Source organism: Arachis hypogaea, chromosome 12, assembly GCF_003086295.3.
Source record: "Arachis hypogaea cultivar Tifrunner chromosome 12, arahy.Tifrunner.gnm2.J5K5, whole genome shotgun sequence".
Lineage (NCBI taxonomy): Eukaryota > Viridiplantae > Streptophyta > Magnoliopsida > Fabales > Fabaceae > Arachis > Arachis hypogaea.
In genome coordinates, this window is record NC_092047.1 from 68,163,090 (window position 1) to 68,177,791 (window position 14,702).

At 38.3% G+C, this 14,702-nt stretch overlaps 1 non-coding gene across 1 annotated transcript; it reads left to right on the top strand.

Moving 5' to 3' along the window:
- The first annotated feature begins 1,460 nt into the window (after positions 1–1,460).
- Positions 1,461–1,568, top strand: LOC112731515 (small nucleolar RNA R71). Its single transcript, XR_003167289.1, has one exon. It is a non-coding gene; the product is annotated as a small nucleolar RNA R71 (small nucleolar RNA).
- The last annotated feature ends 13,134 nt before the right edge of the window (positions 1,569–14,702 follow it).

The window sequence follows — 14,702 nt, forward strand, 5'->3', positions numbered from 1 at the left end:
AATTGAAGGATCAATTCTCCTCTGTCCACATCAATCACAGCTCTTGCTGTGGCCAGGAAAGGTCTTCCAAGGATGATGGATTCATCCTCTTCCTTTCCAGTATCCAAGACTATGAAATTAGCAGGGATGTAAAGGCCTTCAACCTTTACTAACACGTCCTCTACTTGTCCATAAGCCTATATTCTTTTATTGTCTGCCATCTCTAATGAGATTTTAGCAGCTTGCACTCCATAGATTCCCAGTTTCTCTATTACAGAGAGGGGCATGAGGTTTATCCCTGAACCAAGGTCACACAGAGCCTTAAAAATCATGGTGCCTATAGTACAAGGTATTATGAACTTTCCAGGATCCTGTCTCTTCTGAGGCAATGTCAGTTGATCCAGATCACTTAGTTCATTGATGACCAAGGGAGGTTCAACTTCCCAAGTATCAATGCCAAATAATTTGGCATTCAGCTTCATGATTGCACCAAGAAACTTGGCTGTTTGCTCTTCAGTAACATCCTCATTCTCTTCAGAAGAGGAATGCTCATCAGAGCTCATGAATGGCATAAGGAGGTTTAATGGGATCTCTATGGTCTCTAGATGAGCCTCAGAGTCCTTTGGTTCCTCAGAGGGAAGCTCCTTATTGATCACTGGATGTCCCAGGAGGTCTTCCTCCTTAGGATTCACGTCCTCCTCTCCCTCATTGGGTTCGGCCATTTTGGTTATGTCAATGGCCTTGCACTCTCCTTTTGGATTTTCTTCTGTATTGCTTGGGAGAGTGCTAGGAGGGATTTCAGTGATCCTTTTACTCAGCTGGCCCAATTGTGCTTCCAAATTTCTAATGGACGACCTTGTTTCATTCATGAAACTCACAGTGGCCTTAGATAGATCAGAGACTAAGTTTGCCAAGCTAGATGGGTTCTGCTCAGAATTCTCTGTCTGTTGCTGAGTGGATGATGGAAAAGGCTTGCTATTGCTAACCCTGTTTCTTCCACCATTATTAAAGCCTTGTTGAGGCTTTTGATCCTTCCATGAGAAATTTGGATGATTTCTCCATGATGGGTTATAGGTGTTTCCATAAGGTTCACCCATGTAATTTACCTCTGCTATTGCAGGGTTCTCAGGATCATAAGCTTCTTCTTCAGGAGAAGCCTCTTGAGTACTGTTGGATGCAGCTTGCATTCCATTCAGACTCTGAGAAATCATATTGACTTGCTGAGTCAATATTTTGTTCTGAGCCAATATGGCATTCAGAGTATCAACTTCAAGAACTCCCTTCTTCATAGGCGTCCCATTATTCACAGGATTCCTTTCGGAAGTGTACATGAACTGGTTATTTGCCACCATGTCAATGAGTTCTTGAGCTTCTGCAGGCATTTTCTTTAGGTGAATGGATCCACCTCTAGAAGTATCCAATGACATCTTTGATAACTCAGACAGACCATCATAGAATATATCCAGGATGGTCCATTCTGAAAGCATGTCAGAAGGACACTTTTTGGTCAACTGTTTGTATCTTTCCCAAGCTTCATAGAGGGATTCACCTTCTTTCTGTCTGAAGGTCTGAACATCCACTCTAAGTTTACTAAGATTTTGAGGGGAAAAGAACTTGGCTAAAAAAGTCGTAACCAGCTTATCCCAAGAGTTCAGGCTATCTCTGGGTTGAGAGTCCAACCACACTCTAGCTCTGTCTCTTACAGCAAAAGGGAAAAGCATGAGCCTGTAGACTTCAGGATCTACTCCATTAGTCTTAACAGTATCACAGATCTGCAAGACTTCAGTTAAGAACTGAAAAGGATCTTCAGATGGAAGTCCATGAAACTTGCAGTTCTGCTGCATCAGAGAAACTAGCTGAGGTTTCAGCTCAAAGTTGTTTGCTCTAATGGCAGGAATGGAGATGCTTCTTCCATGTAAATTGGAATTAGGTGCAGTAAAGTCACCAAGCATCCTCCTTGCATTATTGTTGTTGGGTTCGGCTGCCATCTCCTTTACTTGTTCGAAATTTTCAATAAGGTTGTCTCTGGATTGTTGTAATTTAGCTTCTCTTAGTTTCCTCTTCAGAGTCCTTTCAGGTTTTGGATCAGCTTCAACAAGAATGCCTTTTTCCTTGTTCCTGCTCATAAGAAAGAGAAGAGAACAAGAAAAGAAGAGGAATCATCTATTTTACAGTAAAGAGGTTCCTTATTGTTAGTAGAAGAAAAGAAGAAGAAAATCTGAACTCAGAGAGAGAGAGAGGGTTCGAATTTTTGGTGATGTGAGGAAGAGATGTTAGTAGGTTTTTTTTTTCGAAAATTCAAAATAAAAATAAAATAATTAGTTAATTAAAGGAGATTTTTGAAAAAGGGGGAAGATATTTTCAAAAATAGAGAGAGAGAGTTAGTTAGGTGTTTTTGAAAAAGGTAAGAAACAAACAAAAAGTTAGTTAGTTAGTTGAAACAAAAATCAATTTTGAAAAGATAACAAGTTGGGAAGTTAGAGAAGATATTTTGAAATCAAAATTTTTTGAAAAAAGATAAGATAAGAAGATATTTTTGAAAAGATATGATAGCAATTAGTTTTTGAAAAAGATTTGAATTTTTAAAATCACAATTAATGACTTGATTCACAAGAAATCACAAGATATGATTCTAGAACTTAAAGTTTGAATCTTTCTTAACAAGCAAGTAACAAACTTGAAATTTTTGAATCAAAACATTAATTGTTATTGTTATTTTCGAAAATTTGGTATAAAAATAAAAAAAAGATTTTTAAAAAATATTTTTAGAATTTTCGAAAATAACTAAGAAAAATGAAAAAGATTTGATTTTTGAAAAAGATTTTGAAAAAGATAAGATTTTTAAATTGAAAATTTGATTTGACTCATAAAAACAACTAGATTTTAAAAATTTTTGAAAAAGTCAAATCTAATTTTCGAAATTATGAGAGAAAAGAGGGAAAGATATTTTTTTTTATTTTTGAATTTTTAATGATGAGAGAAAAAAACAAGAAAAATGATGCAATGCATGAAATTTTTAGATTAAAACAATGAATGCATGCAAAAATGCTATGAATGTCAAGATGAACACCAAGAACACTTTGAATGTCAAGATGAACACCAAGAACATATTTTTGAAAAATTTTTAATGCAAAGAAAACATGCAAGACACCAAACTTAGAGTTCTTTAATGTTTAAACACTAAGAATTCAAGAATGCATATGAAAAATAAGAAAAGACACAAAATATGCAAATGCAAAGATCAAACAAGAAGACTTACCAAGAACAACTTGAAGATCATGAAGAACACTATGAATGCATGATTTTTTTCGAAAAATGCAAGATGCATATGCAATTGACACCAAACTTATAACATGACTCAAGACTCAAACAAGAACACAAAGAATATTTTTGATTTTTATGATTTTCTAAATTTTTTTGTATTTTTTTCGAAAATTTATTTGAAAAACAAAAATAAGGATTTCAAAATCTTTAATATGAATTCCAGGAATCTTATGCTCTAAATCTCCAGTCCAGGAATTAGACATGGCTCACTAGCCAGCCAAGCTTTCAATGAAAGCTCCGGTCCAAAACACTAGACATGGCCAATGGCCAGCTAAGCTTCAGCAAACATAGATACCTCTCATGTATACAACAGCTGATATTTCATCCAACTTCATATACTTATGAGTGGAAGCCTCAGTCCAAAAGAATTTAGACATGTCTTTACAGCCAGCCAGGCTTCACATGCTTCATGAAACACTAGAATTCATTCTTAAAAATTTTGAAAAATTTTTTTTTTTTCGAAAATAGGTGAGAAAATTTTGAAGTATTTTTGAAAAATTTTTGAAAAGAAAACAAAAAGAAAATTACCTAATCTGAGCAACAAGATAAACCGTCAGTTGTCCAAACTCGAACAATCCCCGGCAACGGCGCCAAAAACTTGGTGCACAGAAATTGTGATTACACTTTAATTATGTAAAATTCATCGCTCTTTCTTTTCCTGGTAATGGCGCCAAAAAACATGATGCCAATACCATGGTTCACAACTTCGCACAACTAACCAGCAAGTGCACTGGGTCGTCCAAGTAATACCTTACGTGAGTAAGGGTCGAATCCCACGGAGATTGTTGGTATGAAGCAAGCTATGGTCACCTTGCAAATCTCAGTCAGGTAGGGTTAAATGTGATTGGATTAGATAATTAAAAGATAAATAATAAAGGATAGAAATACTTATGTAATTCATTGGTGAGAATTTCAGATAAGCGAATAGAGATGCTTTCGTTCCTCTGAACCTCTGCTTTCCTGCTATTTTCATCCAATCAGTCTTACTCCTTTCCATGGCTGGCTTTATGTGATACATCACCACTGTCAATGGCTACTTTCGGTCTCCTCTCGGGAAAATGATCCAAATGCCCTGTCACGGCACGGCTAATCGTCTGGAGGCATCACCCTTGTCAATGGTTTCATCCTATCCTCTCAGTGAAAATGGTCAATGCACCCTGTCACGGCACGGCTATTCATCTGTCGGTTCTCGATCATGCTGGAATAGGATTTACTATCCTTTTGCGTCTGTCACTACGCCCGGCAATTGCGAGTTTGAAGCTCGTCACAGTCATCCAATCATTGAATCCTACTCGGAATACCACAGACAAGGTTTAGACTTTCCAGATTCTCTTGAATGCCGCCATCATTCTAGCTTACACCACGAAGATTCCGATTAAGAGATCTAAGAGATACTCATTCAATCTAATGTAGAACGGAAGTGGTTGTCAGGCACGCGTTCATAGGGAATGATGATGATTGTCACGTTCATCACATTCAGGTTGAAGTGCGAATGAATATCTTGGAAGCGAAATAAGATGAATTGAATAGAAAACAGTAGTACTTTGCATTAATCTTTGAGGAACAGCAGAGCTCCACACCTTAATCTATGGAGTGTAGAAACTCTACCGTTAAAAATACATAAGTGAAAGGTCCAGGCATGGCCGAATGGCCAGCCCCTCTGATCTAAGAACCAGGCGTCCAAAGATGTCTAATACAATAGTAAAAGGTCCTATTTATAATAAACTAGCTACTAGGGTTTACAGAAGTAAGTAATTGATGCATAAATCCACTTCCGGGGCCCACTTGGTGTGTGCTTGGGCTGAGCTTGAGTGTTTCACATGTAGAGGTCCTTCTTGGAGTTGAACGCCAGCATTTGTGCCAGTTTGGGCGTTCAACTCTGGTTTTGGATCCTTTTCTGGCGCTGGACGCCAGAATTGGGGAGAGAGCTGGCGTTGATTGCCAGTTTGCATCGTCTAAATTTGGCCAAAGTATGGACTATTATATATTGCCGGAAAGCCCTGGATGTCTACTTTCCAACGAAATTGGAAACGAGCCATTTCAAGTTCTGTAGCTCCAGAAAATCCACTTTGAGTGCAGGGAGGTCAGAATCCAATAGCATCAGCAGTCCTTCTTCACCTCTGAATCTGATTTTTGCTCAAGTCCCTCAATTTCAGCCAGAAAATACCTGAAATCACAGAAAAACACACAAACTCATAGTAAAGTCCAGAAATGTGAATTTAACATAAAAACTAATGAAAATATCCCTAAAAGTAACTAGATCCTACTAAAAATATACTAAAAACAATGCCAAAAAGCGTATAAATTATCCGCTCATCACAACACCAAACTTAAATTGTTGCTTGTCCCCAAGCAACTGAAAATCAATTAGGATAAAAAGAAGAGAATATACTATAAATTCCAAACTATCAATGAAACATAGCTCCAATCAAATGAGCGGGACTTATAGCTCTTTGCCTCTTGAATAGTTTTGGCATCTCACTTTATCCATTGAGGTTCAGAATGATTGGCATCTATAGGAACTCAGAGTTCAGATAGTGTTATTGATACTCCTAGTTCAGTATGATGATTCTTGAACACAGCTATTTTATGAGTCTTGGCCATGGCCCTAAGCACTTTGTTTTCCAGTATTACCACCGGATACATAAATGCCACAGACACATAATTGGGTGAACCTTTTCAGATTGTGACTCAGCTTTGCTAAAGTCCCCAATTAGAGGTGTCCAGGGTTTTTAAGCACACTCTTTTTTTTGCTTTGGACCTTGACTTTAACCGCTCAGTCTCAAGTTTTCACTTGACACCTACACGCCACAAGCACATGGTTAGGGACAGCTTGGTTTAGCCGCTTAGACCAGGATTTTATTCCTTTAGGCCCTTCTATCCACTGATGCTCAAAGCCTTGGGATCCTTTTTATTTGCCCTTGCCTTTTGATTTTAAGGGTTATTGACTTTTTGCTCTTGCCTCTTGGTTTTAAGAGCTTTTGGCTTTTCTGCTTGCTTTTTCTTTCTATTTTTTTTCGCCTATATTTTTTTCTGCAAGCTTTGTTCTTTGCTGCTTTTTCTTGCTTCAAGAATCATTTTTATGATTTTTCAGATTATCAAATAACATGTCTCCTAGTCATCATTCTTTCAAGAGCCAACATATTTAACATTCTTAAACAACAACTTCAAAAGACATATGCACTGTTCAAGCATACATTCAGAAAACAAGAAGCATTGTCACCACATCAATATAATTAAGCTAAGTTCAAGGATAATTTCGAAACTCATGTACTTCTTGTTCTTTTGAATTAAAACATTTTTCATTTAAGAGAGTTGATGGATTCATAGGACATTCATAATTTTAAGACAAAGTCACTAACTACTAATGATCATGTAATGAAGACACAAACATAGATAAGCACATAACATAGAAAACAAAAAACAGAAGAAATAAGAACAAGGAATGAATCCACCTTAGTGATGGTGGCGTTTCCTTCTTGAGGAACCAATGATGTCCTTGAGCTTTTCTATGTCTCTTCCTTGTCTTTGTTGCTCCTCCCTCATTGCTTTTTGATCTTCTCTTATTTCAAGAAGCATGATGGAGTGCTCTTGATGTTCCACCCTTAATTATCCCATGTTGGCACTTAATTCTCCTAAGGAAGTGTTGATTTGCTCCCAATAGTTTTGTGGAGGAAATTGCATTTGAGGCATCTCCGGGATCTCATGGTGATGAGCTTCTTGCGCCTCTTGAGCTCTATGAATGGGCTCTCTTGCTTGCTCCATCTTTTTCTTAGTGATGGACTTTTCTTCCTTAATAGGAATGTCTCCTTCTATGAAAGCTCTAGCTGAGTAACATAGATGGCAGATAAGATGAGGAAAAGCTAGCCTTTCCATGGGGGATGACTTTTCGGCTATTTTGTAGAGTTCATTAGAGATGACTTCATGAACTTCTATTTCCTCTCCAATCATGATGCTATGAATCATGATGGCCCGATCCACAGTAACTTCAGATCGGTTGCTAGTGGGAATGATCGAGCATTGAATGAACTCCAACCATCCTCTAGCCACAGGCTTGAGGTCCAATCTTCTTAGTTGAACCGGCTTGCCCTTGGAGTCAATCTTCCATTGAGCTCCTTCCACACATATGTCCATAAGGACTTGGTCCAACCTTTGATTAAAGTTGACCCTTCTAGTGTAGGGGCGTTCATCTCCTTGCATCATGGGCAAGTTGAACGCCAACCCCACATTCTCCGGACTAAAATCTAAGTATTTCCCTCGAACCATTATAACGTAGTTCTTTGGATCCGGGTTCTTACTTTGATCATGGTTCTTGGTGATCCATGCATTGGCATAGAACTCTTGAACCATTAGGATGCCGACTTGTTGGATGGGATTTGTTAGAACTTCCCAACCTCTTCTTTGAATTTCATGTCGGATCTCCGGATACTCATTTCTTTTGAGTTTGAAAGGGACCTCGGGGATCACCTTCTTCTTGGCCACAACATCATAGAAGTGGTCTTGATGGGCTTTGGAGATGAACCTTTCCATCTCCCATGACTCAGAGGTGGAAGCTTTTGTCTTCCCTTTCCCCTTTCTAGAGGATTCTCCAGTCTTAGGTGCCATCAATGGTAATGGAAAAACAAAAAGCTTATGCTTTTACCACACCAAACTTAGAATATTGCTCGCCCTCGAGCAATGAAAGAAAGAATAGAGGAAGAAGAAGAAGAAAATATGGAGAAGAGGGGTGAAGTGTGTTTCGGCCAAGTAGAGAAGAGAGGGTTGTGTTGTGTGAAAATGAGGAAGAATGGAGGGCTTTATATAGGGAAGGGAGGGGGGAGGTTTTGGCCATTTAGGGTGGGTTTGGGTGGGAAATTGGTTTTGAATTTTGAAGGTAGGCGGAGTTTATGAGGTAGGTTTATGCGGAAGAGTGGATGGATGTGAGTGGTGAAGAGGTGATGGGGAAGAGAGATTGAGGTGATTGGTGAAGGGTTTTTGGGGAAGAGTGTTTATGGGATTGCGTGAAAGAGAGTGGTGAGGGATGAGAAAAAGTGAGTGGAGGTAGGTGTGGATCCTGTGGGGTCCACAGATCCTGAGGTGATCCTGTGGGGTCCACAGATCCTGAGATGATCCTGTGGGGTCCACAGATCTTGAGGTGTCAAAGCATTTACATCTCTGCACCAATTTAGGCATGCAAAATGCCCTTGCACACAACTCAGGGCGTTCAGCGCCAGGTTGGTGCCCATTTTGGGAGTTCAACGCCCATTTACTAGCCATTTTTGGCGTTGAACGCCAGAACCATGCTTGTTCTGGGCGTTCAGCGCCAGGATGCTGCCCATTTTGGGCGTTCAGCGCCAGAACCATGCTCTGTTCTGGCGTTGAACGCCAGACAGGTGCTTCCTCCAGGGTGTGATTTTTCTTCTGCTGTTTTTGATTCCGTTTTCAATTTTTATATTTATTTTGTGACTCCACATGATCATGAACCTACAAAGACATATAACTAAGAAAAAAAATAGAGTTAGATAAATAGAAATTGGGTTGCCTCCCAACAAGCGCTTCTTTAATGTCAATAGCTTGACAGTGGGCTCTCTTGGAGCCTCACAGATGTTCAGAGCTTTGTTGAGACTCTCCAACACCAAACTTATAGTTTGGATATGGGAGTTCAACACCAAACTTAGAGTTTGGTTGTGGCCTCCCAACACCAAACTTAGAGTTTGACTGTGGGGGCTCTAGTTGACTCTGTTTTGAGAGAAGCTTTTTATGCTTCCTCTCCATGGATGCAGAGAGAGATCCTTGAGTTGTAAACACAAGGTTGTCCTTATTTAATTGAAGGATCAATTCTCCTCTGTCCACATCAATCACAGCTCTTGCTGTGGCCAGGAAAGGTCTTCCTAGGATGATGGATTCATCCTCTTCCTTTCCAGTATCCAAGACTATGAAATCAGCAGGGATGTAAAGGCCTTCAACCTTTACTAACACGTCCTCTACTTGTCCATAAGCCTGTTTTCTTGAATTGTCTGCCATCTCTAATGAGATTTTAGCAGCTTGCACCCCATAGATTCCCAGTTTCTCTATTACAGAGAGGGGCATGAGGTTTATCCCTGAACCAAGGTCACACAGAGCCATAAAAATCATGGTGCCTATAGTACAAGGTATTATGAACTTTCCAGGATCCTGTCTCTTCTGAGGCAATGTCAGTTGATCCAGATCACTTAGTTCATTGATGAACAAGGGAGGTTCAACTTCACAAGTATCAATGCCAAATAATTTGGCATTCAGCTTTATGATTGCACCAAGAAACTTGGCTGTTTGCTCTTCAGTAACATCCTCATTCTCTTCAGAAGAGGAATACTCATCAGAGCTCATGAATGGTATAAGGAGGTTTAATGGGATCTCTATGGTCTCTAGATGAGTCTCAGAGTCCTTTGGTTCCTCAGAGGGAAGCTCCTTATTGATCACTAGATGTCCCAGGAGGTCTTCCTCCTTGGGATTCACGTCCTCCTCTCCCTCATTGGGTTCGGCCATTTTGGTTATGTCAATGGCCTTGCACTCTCCTTTTGGATTTTCTTCTGTATTGTTTGGGAGAGTGCTAGGAGGGATTTCAGTGATCCTTTTACTCAGCTGGCCCACTTGTGCTTCCAAATTTCTAATGGATGACCTTGTTTCATTCATGAAACTCACAGTGGCCTTAGATAGATCAGAGACTAAGTTTGCTAAGCTAGATGGGTTCGGCTCAGAATTCTCTGTCTGTTGCTGAGTGGATGATGGAAAAGGCTTGCTATTGCTAACCCTGTTTCTTCCACCATTATTAAAGCCTTGTTGAGGCTTTTGATCCTTCCATGAGAAATTTAGATGATTTCTCCATGATGGGTTATAGATGTTTCCATAAGGTTCACCCATGTAATTTACCTCTGCTATTGCAGGGTTCTCAGGATCATAAGCTTCTTCTTCAGGAGAAGCCTCTTGAGTACTGTTGGATGCAGCTTGCATTCCATTTAGACTCTGAGAAATCATATTGACTTGCTGAGTCAATATTTTGTTCTGAGCCAATATGGCATTCAGAGTATCAACTTCAAGAACTCCCTTCTTCATAGGCCTCCCATTATTCACAGGATTCCTTTTGGAAGTGTACATGAACTGGTTATTTGCCACCATGTCAATGAGTTCTTGAGCTTCTGCAAACGTTTTCTTTAGGTGAATGGATCCACCTGCAGAAGTATCCAATGACATCTTTGATAACTCAGACAGACCATCATAGAATATATCCAGGATGGTCCACTCTGAAAGCTTGTCAGAATGACACTTTTTGGTCAACTGTTTGTATTTTTCCCAAGCTTCATAGATGGATTCACCTTCTTTCTGTCTGAAGGTCTGAACATCCACTCTAAGTTTACTAAGCTTTTGAGGGGGAAAGAACTTGGCTAAGAAAGCCGTGACCAGCTTATCCCAAGAGTTCAGGCTATCTCTGGGTTGAGAGTCCAACCACACTCTAGCTCTGTCTCTTACAGCAAAAGGGAAAAGCATGAGCCTGTAGACTTCAGGATCTACTCTATTAGTCTTAACAGTATCACAGATCTGCAAGAATTCAGTTAAGAACTGAAAAGGATCTTCAGATGGAAGTCCATGAAACTTGCAGTTCTACTGTATCAGAGAAACTAGCTGAGGTTTCAGCTCAAAGTTGTTTGCTCCAATGGCAGGAATGGAGATGCTTCTTCCATGTAAATTGGAATTAGGTGCAGTAAAGTCACCAAGCATCCTCCTTGCATTATTGTTGTTGGGTTCGGTTGCCATCTCCTTTACTTGTTCAAAATTTTCAATAAGGTTGTCTCTGGATTGTTGTAATTTAGCTTCTCTTAGTTTCCTCTTCAGAGTCCTTTCAGGTTCTGGATCAGCTTCAATAAGAATGCCTTTTTCCTTGTTCCTACTCATAAGAAAGAGAAGAGAACAAGAAAAGAAGAGGAATCCTCTATTTCACAGTAAAGAGGTTCCTTATTGTTAGTAGAAGAAAAGAAGAAGAAAATTTGAACTCAGAGAGAGAGAAAGGGTTCGGATTTTTGGTGATGTGAGGAAGAGATGTTAGTAGGTTTTTTTTTTCGAAAATTCAAAATAAAAATAAAATAATTAGTTAATTAAAAGGAGATTTTTGAAAAAGGGGGAAGATATTTTCGAAAATAGAGAGAGAGAGTTAGTTAGGTGGTTTTGAGAAAGGTAAGAAACAAACAAAAAGTTAGTTAGTTAGTTGAAACAAAAATCAATTTTGAAAAGATAAGGAGTTGGGAAGTTAGAGAAGATATTTTGAAATCAAAATTTTTTGAAAAAAGATAAGATAAGAAGATATTTTTGAAAAGATATGATAGCAATTAGTTTTTGAAAAAGATTTGAATTTTTAAAATCACAATTAATGACTTGATTCACAAGAAATCACAAGATATGATTCTAGAACTTAAAGTTTGAATCTTTCTTAACAAGCAAGTAACAAACTTGAAATTTTTGAATCAAAACATTAATTGTTATTGTTATTTTCGAGAATTTGGTATAAAAATAAGAAAAATATTTTTAAAAAATATTTTTAGAATTTTCGAAAATAACTAAGAAAAATGAAAAAGATTTGATTTTTGAAAAATATTTTGAAAAAGATAAGATTTTTAAATTGAAAATTTGATTTGACTCATAAAAACAACTAGATTTGAAAAATTTTTTAAAAAGTCAAATCTAATTTTCGAAATTATGAGAGAAAAGAGGGAAAGAAATTTTTTTTTTTTTGAATTTTTAATGATGAGAGAAAAAAACAAGAAAAATGATGCAATGCATGAAATTTTTAGATTAAAACAATGAATGCATGCAAAAATGCTATGAATGTCAAGATGAACACCAAGAACACTTTGAATGTCAAGATGAACACCAAGAACATATTTTTGAAAAATTTTTAATGCAAAGAAAACATGCAAGACACCAAACTTAGAATTCTTTAATGTTTAAACACTAAGAATTCAAGAATGCATATGAAAAACAAGAAAAGACACAAAACATGCAAATGCAAAGATCAAACAAGAAGACTTACCAAGAACAACTTGAAGATCATGAAGAACACTATGAATGCATGATTTTTTTCGAAAAATGCAAGATGCATATGCAGTTGACACCAAACTTATAACATGAATCAAGACTCAAACAAGAACATAAAGAATATTTTTTATTTTTATGATTTTCTAAATTTTTTTGTATTTTTTTCGAAAATTTATTTGAAAAACAAAAATAAGGATTTCCAAATCTTTAATATGAATTCCAGGAATCTTATGCTCTAAAGCTCCAGTCCAGGAATTAGACATGGCTCACTAGCCAGCCAAGCTTTCAATGAAAGCTCCGGTCCAAAACACTAGACATGGCCAATGGCCAGCTAAGCTTCAGCAAACATAGATACCTCTCATGTATACAACAGCTGATATTTCATCCAACTTCATATATTTATGAGTGGAAGCCTCAGTCCAAAAGAATTTAGACATGACTTTACAGCCAGCCAGGCTTCACATGCTTCATGAAACACTAGAATTCATTCTTAAAAATTTTGAAAAAAATTTTTTTTTTCAAAAACAGGTGAGAAAATTTTGAAGTATTTTTGAAAAATTTTTTAAAAGAAAACAAAAAGAAAATTACCTAATCTGAGCAACAAGATGAACCGTCAGTTGTCCAAACTCGAACAATCCCCGGCAACGGCGCCAAAAACTTGGTGCGCAGAAATTGTGATTACACTTTAATTATGTAAAATTCATCGCTCTTTCTTTCTCTGGTAATGGCGCCAAAAAAACATGATGCCAATACCATGGTTCACAACTTCGCACAACTAACCAGCAAGTGCACTGGGTCGTCCAAGTAATACCTTACGTGAGTAAGGGTCGAATCCCACGGAGATTGTTGGTATGAAGCAAGCTATGGTCACCTTGCAAATCTCAGTCAGGTAGGGTTAAATGTGATTGGATTAGATAATTAAAAGATAAATAATAAAGGATAGAAATACTTATGTAATTCATTGGTGAGAATTTCAGGTAAGCGAATAGAGATGCTTTCGTTCCTCTGAACCTCTGCTTTCCTGCTATTTTCATCCAATCAGTCTTACTCCTTTCCATGGCTGGCTTTATGTGATACATCACCACTGTCAATGGCTACTTTCGGTCTTCTCTTGAGAAAATGATCCAAATGCCCTGTCACGGCACGGCTAATCGTCTGGAGGCATCACCCTTGTCAATGGTTTCATCCTATCCTCTCAGTGAAAATGGTCAATGCACCCTGTCACGGCACGGCTATTCATCTGTCGGTTCTCGATCATGCTGGAATAAGATTTACTATCCTTTTGCGTCTGTCACTACGCCCGGCAATCGCGAGTTTGAAGCTAGTCACAGTCATCCAATCATTGAATCCTACTCGGAATACCACAGACAAGGTTTAGACTTTCCGGATTCTCTTGAATGCCGCCATCATTCTAGCTTACACCACGAAGATTCCAATTAAGAGATCTAAGAGATACTCATTCAATATAATGTAGAACGGAAGTGGTTGTCAGGCACGCGTTCATAGGGAATGATGATGATTGTCACGTTCATCACATTTAGGTTGAAGTGCGAATGAATATCTTGGAAGCGAAATAAGATGAATTGAATAGAAAACAGTAGTACTTTGCATTAATCTTTGAGGAACAGCAGAGCTCCACACCTTAATCTATGGAGTGTAGAAACTCTACCATAAAAAATACATAAGTGAAAGGTCCAAGCATGGCCGAATGACCAGCCCCTCTGATCTAAGAACCAGGCGTCCAAATATGTCTAATACAATAGTAAAAGGTCCTATTTATAATAAACTAGCTACTAGGGTTTACAGAAGTAAGTAATTGATGCATAAATCCACTTCCGGGGCCCACTTGGTGTGTGCTTGGGCTGAGCTTGAGTGTTGCACGTGTAGAGGTCCTTCTTGGAGTTGAACGCCAGCATTTGTGCCAGTTTGGGCGTTCAACTCTGGTTTTGGATCCTTTTCTGGCGCTGGACGCCAGAATTGGGCAGAGAGCTGGCATTGAACGCCAGTTTGCGTCGTCTAATTTTGGCCAAAGTATGGACTATTATATATTTCTGGAAAGCCCTGGATGTCTACTTTCCAACGCAATTGGAAGCGTGCCATTTCGAGTTCTTTAGCTCCAGAAAATCCACTTTGAGTGCAGGGAGGTCAGAATCCAACAGCATCAACAGTCCTTCTTCACCTCTGAATCTGATTTTTGCTCAAGTCCCTCAATTTCAGCCAGAAAATACCTGAAATCACAGAAAACACACAAACTCATAGTAAAGTCCAGAAATGTGAATTTAACATAAAAACTAATGAAAACATCCCTAAAAGTAACTAGATCCTACTAAAAACATACTAAAAACAATGCCAAA